At 29.0% G+C, this 13,643-nt stretch overlaps 1 long non-coding RNA gene across 1 annotated transcript; it reads left to right on the forward strand.

Moving 5' to 3' along the window:
- Positions 1 to 10,760: 10,760 nt before the first annotated feature.
- Positions 10,761 to 12,216, forward strand: LOC111210009. Its single transcript, XR_002661398.2, has 3 exons — positions 10,761 to 11,571; positions 11,651 to 11,763; positions 11,883 to 12,216. It is a non-coding gene; the product is annotated as an uncharacterized LOC111210009 (long non-coding RNA).
- Positions 12,217 to 13,643: the final 1,427 nt, after the last annotated feature.

Here is a 13,643-nt window from a genome sequence, read left to right on the forward strand (position 1 = left end):
CACATCTGCTAACAATCACCATTTCTTCCTCACTTTTAACGAGAACAAAACCAGATTTAAAGAGAGAGAGGAGAGAGAAGAGGAGAGAGAGAGAGAGAGAGAGAGAGAGAGAGAGAGAGAGAGAGAGAGAGAGAGAGAGAGAGAGAGAGCGGAAGAGAGAGAGAGAGAGAGAGAGAGAGAGAGAGAGAGAGAGGAGAGGAGAGAGAGAGAGAAGAGAGAGAGAGAGAGAGAGAGGAGAGAGAGAGAGAGAGAGAGAGAGAGAGAGGAGAGAGAGAGAGAGAGAGAGAGAGAGAGAGAGAGAGGAGAGAGAGAGAGAGAGAGATAGAGAGAGAGGGAGAGGAGAGGAGAAGGAGAGAGAGGAGAGAGAGAGAGAGCGAGAGGAGAGAGAGAGAGAGAGAGAGAGAGAGAGAGAGATAGGAGAGAGAGAGAGAGAGAGAGAGGAGGAGAGAGAAGAGGAGAGAGAGAGAGAGAAGAGAGAGAAGCGAGGAGAGAGAGGAGCAGAGAGAGAGAGAGAGAGAGAGAGAGAGAGAGAGAGAGAGAGGAGAGAGAGAGAGAGAGAGAGAGAGAGAGAGAGAGAGAGAGAGAGAGACGGTGGCGAAAGGGGGAGATGGCGGTGGTCAAGCATCTTCAAATCCGCGGTCGCTGGGTTCTGGGTTCGACTCCACCTTCAGACTCGTGTGTGTGTGAGGAGAGTATTACAGAGAAAGGAGATGTGTGTTACATGAATCGTGTGTGTGTTTGAGACAGTGAGGGAGATGAAGGGAATGATACAGAGAGGAAGAGATCGATAAACTCCAGAAGAAGGAAAATGAAAAGATGAATTCTTGGCCATTGGATTACAAATAATCAATGGTCAGAAATATTAATCCAAATTTTGATGGACCAATAAGAACGAAGGAGGAAGATCACAAAAGAGTGATTTTTAGCCTTTGGATCAAAACTAATCAAAGGCCCAAAATTAAACTAATAAGAATTATCTGTTCATTTATCTATAATCATCTTTTTGTGTGTTTTATTTAATGGTTTTATTTTTATTTTTGAATTGTATAATGTAAATTTGAAATATTATACATAGTCTGAGATATATATTATAAAAATTATATTTTATTTAAAGTTTGAGGTTTAATGTTCTTATGATATATGTTAAAGTATGTGGTTTAGGGATTGGATTTATATTGTTAGAGTTTGATTGAAGATTTAAGGCTTGTGTTTTGAAAGTTATATATTAATATTAAAAAGAGTAAATTTCGAGTTTATGTTTAGGATCTAAAGTTATAGTATGAGAATATTAGAGTTTTAAGTTGTGTTTTATAGTTTAGGGATTAAAAATTTGTTTAGGGTTTGGGGATTCAAAAAGCTAAATATAGCATTTCATTATATTTTGCTATTAAAAATAGGCTATCATAGCGTTTCCGAATATACCATTCTATTATAGCGTTTCCAAATATACAAACGCTATCTAAAATTAAGGGGTGTATCAACCATAGCGAAAAGACAAAAAACGCTATACTGTAGTGCTATGAAGACGATTTTTTCTTGTAGTGTGTGGTCCTAGGTAGATGTTTTCTTCAGCTTTAATCTACAAAAAACATTGAAAGATAGCTAGCTTCTTAAATACCATTAAAACTCCTCCTCTATTGATCTATTTATGCACAGAAGAAATCAATCAACCACTGACTTGAGGAGAAGATGTATCAGCTTCTGAATCATCATTAGCATTCTCTTGTTCAGTCTCCAAGCTTGGAATCACAAACCAGTCAGTATCTGTCAAAAAATCAAATATTTGATTCAACGTTTTGCAATTGAACAAGAAGATGCAGGGATTGGAACAATACTCTGTTTTTTTTCTTGTAAGAAAATCACAAAGCAGAGATTTTGTACTAGTGGGTCAACAAAAGCTTGCAAATTTTCGAAGTCGGATAAATGAAATCTAGGGTTTCAAAGCTTGAAGCTTGATTCAAGAACCCATTACATAAGTCGATTTTGAGACAAAAACATATGCAATCGAATCACTTTTTTAGGGAAACTAAAAGCAACAGAGAAAAGTGAACTTAATTATACCCCACTCATCATCTTTCAGAGGCAGAATTCTTCTCGGATTTTGGCGGGAAAACACAATTTCTCAGTTTTGGCGGGAAAACGTAATTTCTCGGTTTTGGCGGGAAAACGTAATTTCTCGGTTTTGGCGGAAAAACGTAATTTCTCGGGTTTTGGCGAGAAAACGCAATTTTTCAATTTTGGCAGAAAAATGCAATTTCTCGGTTTTGGCAAAAAAAACGCGATTTTCCGGTTTTGGCGGGAAAACACAATTTCTCGGATTTTGGCGGGAAAACACAATTTCTCGGATTTTGGCGGGAAAACGCAATTTCTCGGATTTTGACGGGAAAACGCAATTTCTCGGTTGTGGCGAGAACGTAATTTCTCATATTTTGGCGGGAAAACACAATTTCTCGGATTTGGTGGGAAAACGTAATATCTCGATTTTGGCAGGAAACGCAATATCTCAGTTTTGGCGGGAAAACATAATTTCTCAGTTTTGGCGGGAAACGCAATTTCTCGGTTTTGGCGGGAAAACATAATTTCTCGGTTTTGGCGGGAAAACGCAATTTCTCGGTTTTGGCAGGAAAACATAATTTCTCTGTTTTGGCGGGAAAACGTATTTTCTCGGTTTTGAGAGGAAAACACAATTTTTCGGTTTTGGCGGGAAGCACAATTTCTCAGTTTTGGCGGAAAGACGTAATTTCTCGATTTTGAGAGGAAAACGCAATTTCTCGGTTTTGGCGGGAAAACGCAATTTCTCGATTTTGAGAGGAAAACATAGTTTTACAGTTTTGACAAAAAAAAATTTTTTTTATAATTTTGGAAAGTAAACATAATTTCAAAATTTTAGAAATAAAATCTAAACTAATAATTAAAAATAATTATAAATATTATTGGGTGTCCATGGACATGCCCATTTGGACATAGTCTCTATTGGTCTTGCACATTTGTTTGGACCATTGTCCAATGTGGACCGCCCATTACTGCCCAAAACTAAAATGGTCTAACTGGTCATGTCCAACTGGGCCATGGACGGACCATTTGACAGCTCTAATGGTGGTCTTTGGCTCAGGTTTAGATCCTAGAGATATCTTTGTGGTCGTCGAATTCCCTTGTTCTTTTGGTTCTTAATACTCTTGTGCTTTAATGTGGGCTCTTGTCTCTGGAAAGTTTCATACTTTAACCATGACGAGTTAGTCTGGTGGTGGTATACGGCTTGCGGCTGCAAGTACGTCCTCGGGTTCGACTCGCACTGGCCACCGAGGCTTTCACATGGGTTCTTCGGCCTGAGGAAACCAACACGTGGCATGACCCAAAGCGGTCGTCAAAGGCTCTAAGCCTGCCACGTGGCTAATCTGAACCCATGATGTTGGGGCCAAGAAACTCCTCGTAAATATCAAAAAAAAAGTTTCATACTTTGCCGGTTTTGTATCCGATCTTGTGAACGTGGTTTCGATCTAATAATATAATTCAGTGTTAAAAAAAACGATTATCCATAATTTCCAGAACTGATTTTTGACTTATTATTTTTCTGTTTTGTCATTAACTTCCAAAAAGAAGAAACCGAAAGTAATGAAGCTAACTCGGTTTCATTCTTTTTTTTCTTTGAGCAAAACTCGGTTTCATTCTTAGATGGAGTGTGCGGCAAGGAAGAGAATTAGCCGTTAGAGATAAGAGGAGGATCTTAGAAACAAACAAAGCTTTTTGAGGGCAAGTGACACATTTTTTCTCAGAGAAAAGTAAGATAACTACTAACTACTAAGAGCCTGACTAGTTTCCCCGCTACCACCCGCAAACGCAGCTTTTACGGTTTCTAGCGGTTGCCAACGTTTCGAAACAATCATACAAACCGATACAAATCGCTTCAAACCGCTTCAAACCTCTTAAAATCAAAAGCTGGTTCCAGCTAGCGTTTGCAGTTGCGGACGGTTACGGGAGAATAATTTTTTTTTTTCAAAAACCATATAAATACAAAAATAAAAATATTCAATAAAAATTTTCAATTGGAATGATAAAAATACTAAAATATATCTATTATATTTTAATTAATATTATAAGATTTTAAAATAAAAATATTTTCTATAATATTAAAAATTTAAAACTATAACTTTTTTAATATAATTTTCATATTTATTATAATATTATGATTTTTGATATTTTTTATAATTATATAAAATGTAAATATTGTTAATTTATTATTTAACCGCTGTTGTATTTGGTAGTTAACCAGTCATAAGTATCCCGCAAACGCACCAATATCTAACCGCAGAACCAGTCGTACAAATTTCTTAAAACCGCTAGAAACCGCAACCACCCACATCCGCAAACTCCCGCAACCACAACCGCAACCGCTGCGTTTGAACCAGTCAGACCCTAAGGGTATTCAATCCGATTTTGGTTTTGGTGTTTTTTGGGGCTAATTCACTTTATAAGAAGTTAGCTACCATTTTAAAATTATATATATTTTGATTTGATTCAGGTTATATATTATTGATTTTCGATTTATTCTATTATACCAAAAAACTATAATGATATTTGTTTTTATAACATTTTTTAAATTTTAATTTATATAATTAAAAATCAGATCATTAAATTTAAAGTAGTAAGTAAAAATTCTTCTGTTTTATTTTGCTATTATAAAGTAGTAAGTAAAAATTTAAAGCTAATACATGTAATATTTTCTTATAAATACATATAAATAACTATTGGCAATACATGTAATATTTTCTTATGAAAATTTTATAAAATACACATGTAATATTTTCTTATAAAATACACATTAAATTTTAACATAAATAACTATTGGTAAAAATAAAACAAATTATGTTTTATTTAGTGAAAATTACTTGATCAAAACTTTTTCTTTCTCTCTAATCTCTTTCAAAATTTTCTCTCAAAAAGGTCCTTTTCAAGTTTCCACCGTTTTTTAGTTTCTTTGGTTTCGCGGTTTTCGTCGGTCGTGAAAGGTTGATTTTCGTTTCATTTTTTTTCTTTGCCGGTGCTTCATCTTTATTTCTACATCTGCTTTATTTTTCTGAACACAACAAATATTCATTCATACAAGGCGGTTAGGTCTTAGTCACAAAGGCCTCAATCACAATAAAGACTATTTAGCCAACCTATCTGCAACCACATTAACAAAGGCCTCAGTCACAATAAAGACTATTTAGTCACAATAAACATCGCGGTTTATCCAAAAAAACGATATAAAAGTGAATGTAGAGTATAGAAAGATGATGTCTGAAACACTCCAAAATTTTTCAACGGTATCTTCCCCTCATTAATGGCATTTATCAGCTGTGAGGAATCTGATTCAAAGCAGATAGACACCAAGCCCAATTCAGTGCACTTATTCAAAGCTTCTCTCATGGCCATACTTTCTGCTAGGAGTGAAGACTTAGACTGGACATTCAGTTCGAAAGCTGTGAAAGTGAGCGACATGCTCCTATCAATGATGTTCCCGCCAGAGACTTCTACATCTGCTTTAAGTGCAGATTGGCTGTATATATTTGATAAAATCCATATAAATTTTAGATGCTATTAAAATGTAAGTATTGTTTGAATAACTGCAAAATATGATTTTGGAAAATTAGTCATTATATGTGTAGAGATATATTTTTAATTTCAAAATACAAACTACATAAATATACCGGTTTTTTTAACTAGACCATCCCCTAGACTATATTTGCGAAGTGATTTATACACATGTCGTCACTACAATCATTTACGCTGAAAAAAGATGACATGACACTTAAAATAGATGACATGGTTTTAGAAAATAGTGACATGGCATCATATTAATTGTGAGATGTAAAATTTCCTTATAAAAATTTAAATTTTTTTGCAGAGATTTTAAATATGGTAATAAAAATAACTCATATATCATCATTAATGTCAATTTTTCATATAAATATTTATTTATGGTAAACTATTAAATATATTAATAATGAGAAAAGGACAAAAATAGCACTAAATCAAGTTTTTGTTCCCAAACTAGCACTCAAGGTCAAAAGTCACAAAAATAGCACTTAATGTTTTATCAAAAGTCACAGACTTAGGGTTTAGAGTTAAAGGGTGGGGTTTAGGATTTAGGGTTTAGGGTTTAGGGTTTAGAGTTTAGGGTTTAGGGTTTAGGGTTTAGGGTTTAGGATTTAGGGTTTAGGGTTTAGGATTTATGGTTTAGGGTTTAGGGTTTAGGGTTTAGAGTTTAGGGTTTACGGTTTAGAGTTTAGGGTTTAGGGTTTAGAGTTGAGAAATGAGGTTTTGTGGATAAGATTTCAAATTTTGAAAAATAAAAAAATTAAAATTTTCAAAAGATAAAATGCTATTTTGGTCATTTTAGTTTTTGAGTGCTATTTTTGTGATATAAACTTAGAAATGTGTTATTTTGGAGATTTGTCCATTAATAATTCATATATCACAATTAAAATAACAATATATATGTATATATAGGGATAATTTGCAAAATACCCTATTTAGGATTTGAAATTTGATAATTGCATTTTCTATTTTAACTTTTGAAAAATACACTTCCTTAATTATGAATTGACCTTTTTACCCAAGATATAATTCGAAATTAATATATAAATTCGAAACTAATAAAATAATATCATTAAAATTAGATAAATATGTGTGTTGAGATAAATATGTTATTTTACCATTTAAATTTTACAATAACAAAGATAAACATGTGAATTATGACTTGTTTTGACTTTATCATGATGTTTATACAGATTTCCCTTTATTTTATTTTCTTCAACTTACATAAACAAGTCACGTTGTTAAAAAAGAAAAGCAAGTCACGTTTGTCTCTACAAAATTTTCATCTTCTCTACTGGAGCCAAGTAAGTTCTAGCTAATATGATGTATTCGGATATGTGTTTTTTTTTTTTTGAATATGAAAAAAATTGCACTGATTATTATTCATCGGTTTGTTCTTCTTTTTTCACGTGTCATGAAAATCCAATAAATCTATTTGGGCCAATTATTTGATTCGTGTATCTTACAAATTTTTTAATTTATGTTGTTTATATAGAGATGAAGTACAAGAATCAAAAAGGAAGTAATGGAAAAAGAAAGGCATGGGAAGAACAAACACATACCAACAGTTTAAAGTCACAGAAAACATATGGTATTGCTTGCATTGAAGTCTTATCGAAAGATTACTTTCATGTGTATATGAAAGAGTTTGAAAAAATTCTGAACAGTGGATTCACAAATAATTTCCTATCTCTAACGATTTTCTTTTAAAATAATTTTTAAAAAAATTGTTTAATAGAAATTGATAACTATTAAGATTTGGCAATTTGGTAAATTTATATATAGATAAGTGTATTTTTCAAAAAGCTTAAACAAAAGTGTATTTTTTAAATTATATTCTTATTGAAGTGCATTTATCCAAATTTTCCCATATATGTATCTCATATTAATAAAAATAAACTAAATAAAGTAACACTAATCCAAAAAAAAATTGATAGTTAAATATTTAAACATTATTTAAATTTATCTGTTCATCTTCATCATTTAAATTAACAAAAAGATTTTTCAGTTTAATTAAAACAAACAAAGTCTCAAATTTATTAGAATTTATATTTATATGTAAATATATATATATATATGTATATATATATATGTATATATTTAAAATTAGATGGGAAGATATATATATATATATATATATATATATTGAAAATAAATAATCATTAAACACAATAATATAATTAAAACTATTTTTTATAAAATCTAATTTTATCTTTATTAAAATTTAAATAAAATTAAATTTAAATAGTTATACCAAATCAAAAGAAATAAGATTACAAAAATACATTTATGATTTTTTATAACTATTGATGTTAAAATATAAATTAATAATGTTGAAATATAAATCAAAATTTTCTTTTGAAATAAAAAATGTTTTGTTAAAAATTACTAATTCTGCGCATGGCGCAGGAAAACTCCTAGTTACACAATTATATTCAAAGTATGTATATATAGTTTAAATTTACATCGATAAATTGGTCTAATGATATTTACATTTAATATATAAGAAAGAATTAATAGATGATATTTACATTTTGGAATAATCTAGCGGAATGTGTCGTAGGTGGTTGATGCGAAGCTAGTATTATAATATTTGAATCTAGGTAAATTTTAGTTGAATCGGGTTTGTAATCGACTTTGTATCTCTGTTTATCTGATTTTTATTTATAATATAAAAATAAAAAAATAGTAGAGTTGTTAGTATATGCGTGCTGTTTATATTAAATAATGCGATATCATATCAAAAGTATTAATATTTAAATGTTTAAGTATTTATGAAAGGAAAATAAATTAGAATCTAGTATAACAACTATCCGATTATGAAGATTAGGCTGTATAGATTTGATAAAATCCAATAGAGTGTTATTAAAAAATCCAATAGGGCTTCTATACGCTTTTAAATTATAAAATCTTGTTTGGATATCAATATTTACTGTTTAAAAAGATCTTTCATTAATTTGAAAATATTTTCTAATTTAAATTACAAATTATATAAATGTACCGATTTAAATTTTTTAAGGTTATATTATATATATAGAGATATTTGTGAAATTTTGTTAAACCATATGGATTCCTTTGTTGTACATATTGTTTTTATAATGTATCAATCTATATAATCATATTTTCATTTATATATAATAAAACAGTACGACATTTATTAAAGTTGTTAGTATATATGCATTGTCTGTACCTTTAATACAACATATTAGAATTAGGCAAATAAACTAGATCAAAAATCTGAACCGAAATTGATCCGATAAAAATGAATATGTACCAATCCGAACTCAACATAGATACTAAATAGATTTTATTTAAGGTATTTTGGGTTATGAATTATACACGAACTAAACCTTAATGGATATCCGAAAAATCTAATAAAGATTTTGTACCAAACTGGATCTCAATCGTTAATATGCATTCAACATACAATAAAATATTATTGAATATTTAAAATAATTATCTATTGAATGAATAATTAACTCAACTACTTAGTGTAATATATATTTTTGGTATTTGGTCAATATTGATTTTTTTTTGTTTTGACAATTGCATTTGAATTTAAATAATAAATATGTTTGTTTCTAAAATTTAAACAATGTTATTTATTTTTTATTTTTTTACACTTATAGAATTGTTAATCGTTAATTTTAATATGTTTATATTTTTATGATTTTTCTCGTACAAGATTTTGGTATATTACTAAAAGTTAAAATAAATGTATTAAACAAGTAGCTAAATAATTTTATATATAATATAAACCATAACATATGAAAAATTATATAATTTAAGTATATTTAATATTTTTTTGGGTCAACTTTTTACTTTTATTATCATGAAGTCCATGAAATTACATAACTTAAAAAATGGACCTTCTTTAGATGTTTTATTTATTTCTTAATAACATTTCTCAATCAGTAATGGATCATTTAATGTAATATCAATCGAATATCATAACAACTCTATCCTATATACCGGTTCGATTTATGAAAATGAATTGACATCAATGATGAATCACCTAATATATATACGAATTAAATGATACATGTATCACAACTTATATTTTAAAAACAGAAATCACAATCTTAATTCATATGTGATATTTTTAAAAAGGGAAAGAAGATGTTTCATTTATTTCTTAATGACATTTCTCAATCATTAATGGACCATTTAATATAATATCAATCGAATATCATAACAACTCTATCCTATATACCGGTTCGATTTATGAAAATGTATTGGCAACAATGATGAATCACCTAATATATATACAAATTAAATGATACACGTATCACATAAAAGAAATTCAAATCTGTCATCATATCATGATATGTAGCCAAAACATATGATGACAGATTTGAATTAAATGATACACGTATCACATAAAAGAAATTCCCGAAAATCTGAAATTGGAATAAACTTGAACCGAACCCGAATGAATACTCAAACATCCACTCCTAAGTGAAACAATATGATATTCCGTAGAAAATATTGATTACCCAATAAACGAAATGATTATCTTAAATCTTCTTTTTGTTTCCATATTTTTAATTAAAAACTCCTAATAAACGAAATCAAGTTATATTTTCAATTAAATAAAAACTCCACACCATTAATTATCAATACTAATTGAAGATAGATTTAACTCAACAATTTCCAGAAGATCTAAAATAGTAAAATATTTATTCATCAACGCAGATATCAAAATATAAGTACGTATTTTCATATTGTATAGTTTAATTTAAAGGATTTGAAATATATATATATATATATATATATATATATATATATATATATATATATATTAACATAAACACCTACTAAAATAAAATTATTTATTCATATGATTTTATAATCATTGTATCTTATTATAGAAAAAAGTTTAAACCTTGATTACGAAGTTTATGTGAGATTTTTAACAGTTTTAGTAGTTTATACTTGTTTTGAAAAATTCAAAATACAACAAATACAAAAAAATCTAAAGTTTTATTATATGATTAATGTAATTGTGTAATTTATTTTAATAATAAATAATTAAACAAAAATGATAGAAAATATACATATTGTTAGCAAATCTTTATTAAATAAATTATTAATTGTCAGATCACATTAGGTAATTTCGGAGGTTTTATTTAAGAAAAGAATATATAATAATTTCAATTTGATAAATGAATGGTCCATAATAGACATACTATATAATATAACATTCCGTAGCAATTTAATTTTGGACTAACAAAATTTTCAATTGATTCTGAAGCCGCCACGTAAGCAAAATTAGTATTCTAATCATGACAACTCAGCATAGCACTTTTTTAGTTAGTACAAACTACATGTTATAACTTTTTAAATGTTTCTCTATTAATAGATAGGAGATTGTCAAAATTTGAACCTATAAATTTTTGTTCTAAATGAATGCCGTAAATCTGTATTTTTATCTTCTTTTGTTTGAATTTACCATATATGACTGACTATTAGTTAATCTATCTATGTTTTGGAGTTCTGTTTGGTTAAAACTTAATTAGCTGTTTATAATTAGAAATATTGAAATGATTAAGATTGTTTTAATCCTATTTATAGTGCATTCTATGTAACACTTCACTATCTTAAAGTTATTTGATCAAGTGTACTTTCCAATAATGAATATTACAAAATGGTGGTTCCCGGTTTAATTGAAGCTTCTTTACCGGTTAAATAGAATAACGATGAAAACAGCGGCGTATAATACAGCACATGACTGACACATGCTCTACAAACCGGACGTGTGACACATTGTTATTAGGGCCTTCATTATTATAAACCTTGTTTGAAAACGCGGTCGCCTTGCCTTCTAATTCGGAGGTTGACCACGGCGAATATGACTAAATCGGTGAAGCAAGGCGTTGACCCGCGCCTTGATCTGTGTTGATACAGTTCTATTTTCCGATGGTTGTCGCTACGCTTGCTGAATTTGGAATGAACTTGAAGGATACTGTCATTGAGGATATAATCGACAAGGTTAAGTTTTTTACTTTTCATATTTCTCTTCGCACAATGTCTTTGGTTGAAAGTGATGTCTTGAGTTTTGATTGTTCAGACCTTTGAGGAAGCAGACACAAAACATGATGGAAAGATCGATAAGGAAGATTGGAGAAGCCTTGTTCATAGACATCCCAGCCTTCTCAAGAACATGACTCTTTAGTATCTCAAGTGAGTTTTCTATTTATGTAACCGGGTTTGAATCTATGCAACATCATTGCCTATTTAGTTTCCTTTTGATGATACGTAATAGATAAAGGTCTTGATCTTGTTTGGTGTGTGCTTTGCAGGGATATCACGACTACGTTTCCAAGCTCTGCGTTCCATTCTCAGGTTGAAGATACCTGAAGATTAACAAAGGCAAGCAGCAAGACTTTATGTTTTTTTTTGTTCATTTGTTTCATTGAGCTTTTTTTGTGAAGCAATATACATAATTCATTTGTTTCTCTCAACTCCTATGTTTTTATTGAGTTTTGTTTTTGTGAAGCAAACTTCATTCGATTTTGCATCTTTGATCAGGACTATTTGTAGATACAACGTTTGCATCTTGATATGATATATAAAGTTTTATGTTTATTTGATCCAACCAAGTAAATTAAAGGGCGTTTACTTCAATCTGTGTTTTTATTAACAAGATAATGAAGACTAGGTAAAATCAGCGCTTTAAGCTGGAATCGTTAAGATATTAACTTTTGTAATAAGTCTGAATTAGTAACATCTTTACTCTTTTTTTTTTTAAATATCAAAATACAATTGATTTACAAAAAAAAATTATCTTTATGAAAATATATCAAAAAAAAATTGTTGTATTTATTTTTATTTTGTATATATAATTATATTCTTTACAATTTATTATTATTTGTGAAATAATTTTTAATTCTAAGTCCTTTCGTTAAAATTAGGGGTTGACGTTTGAATTCGGTTCACATGCCTATTCAATTATAGAGTTTTTGAGATTAAATATTTAAGCTCTATTCGGGTATTTATAAATTTTATTTTGAATTTGGTTTGAATTTTTGCGGCTTAATTCAGATTATCACCCGTTTAAATTATATTTAAAATAATTTAAATTCATATACACTTAATTTTTCAAAATCCAAAAATCAAAAAAATATATAACATATAAATTTGAATAATAGTAACACTATCATTTTTCATATTTTGTTTTGTTGTTTATAATTCTATGTGTATATTCTCAATGGCTTATAGCCTCAATTTTATATAGTAAATAAAATGATGATTTAGTATATTTTTGGTGTTTTTTAAATATTATGTGAACATTCTCAATTATTAAAAAGGTCAATTTTGGGGTATGTTTATACTTTACATTTTAATTTATTTCTTGTGTCTTGTTACACTTTGTTTCCATTAAAAAAAAAATCCAATCTTGATCTTGCTAAGGATCCCGAGATTGAAATGCTATGAATGATCTAGTATCGAATACTTGTAATAATATCAGAAAAAAAGTTCTCAGGTGATTCCAGACCTTCAGCTTATATATATAGTATAGGTTATTTTTATTAGCATAAAGCCTAAAGTTTGAAAATCACGAATACAATTTATTTACTTAAAATGTTTTGAAAGTCTTGAATTTTAAAAAATAATAATTATTTTTGATTTTATTTTTATATCAATTTTGAAAATGTTTTATATTTATTTATAATATTTTATTTTTTAACTTAATTTATTTGATATTGGTTTCTATTTTATTTTGAAATAAAAATTTTTTGAAAATACTAACATTTTTGAAAATAATAGATTTAAAAAAAATATTTTTTTCATACTTTGATTGCTTGCTTTTAATCCTATGTATATATTCTCGGGAAAAAAGTCATTTCATAACCAACATATCGCATATCGCAATATATTCAATTCATACATGACTTATATCACCGTGCCAAAACATACCTGAATTTTCGAAAACTTCAAATAACATACATGTTGTTTATCCTTTCGGCGAAATCGTACACCGGTCCCCACATCAGCTGCCACGTCATCTAAATTTGCCGACGTGGAATCTAAGTCATCTAATTTTGTTGATGAGGATGCCA

The sequence above is a fragment of the Brassica napus genome, chromosome C9 (genome assembly GCF_020379485.1).
Source record: "Brassica napus cultivar Da-Ae chromosome C9, Da-Ae, whole genome shotgun sequence".
In the NCBI taxonomy this organism is placed as follows: domain Eukaryota; kingdom Viridiplantae; phylum Streptophyta; class Magnoliopsida; order Brassicales; family Brassicaceae; genus Brassica; species Brassica napus.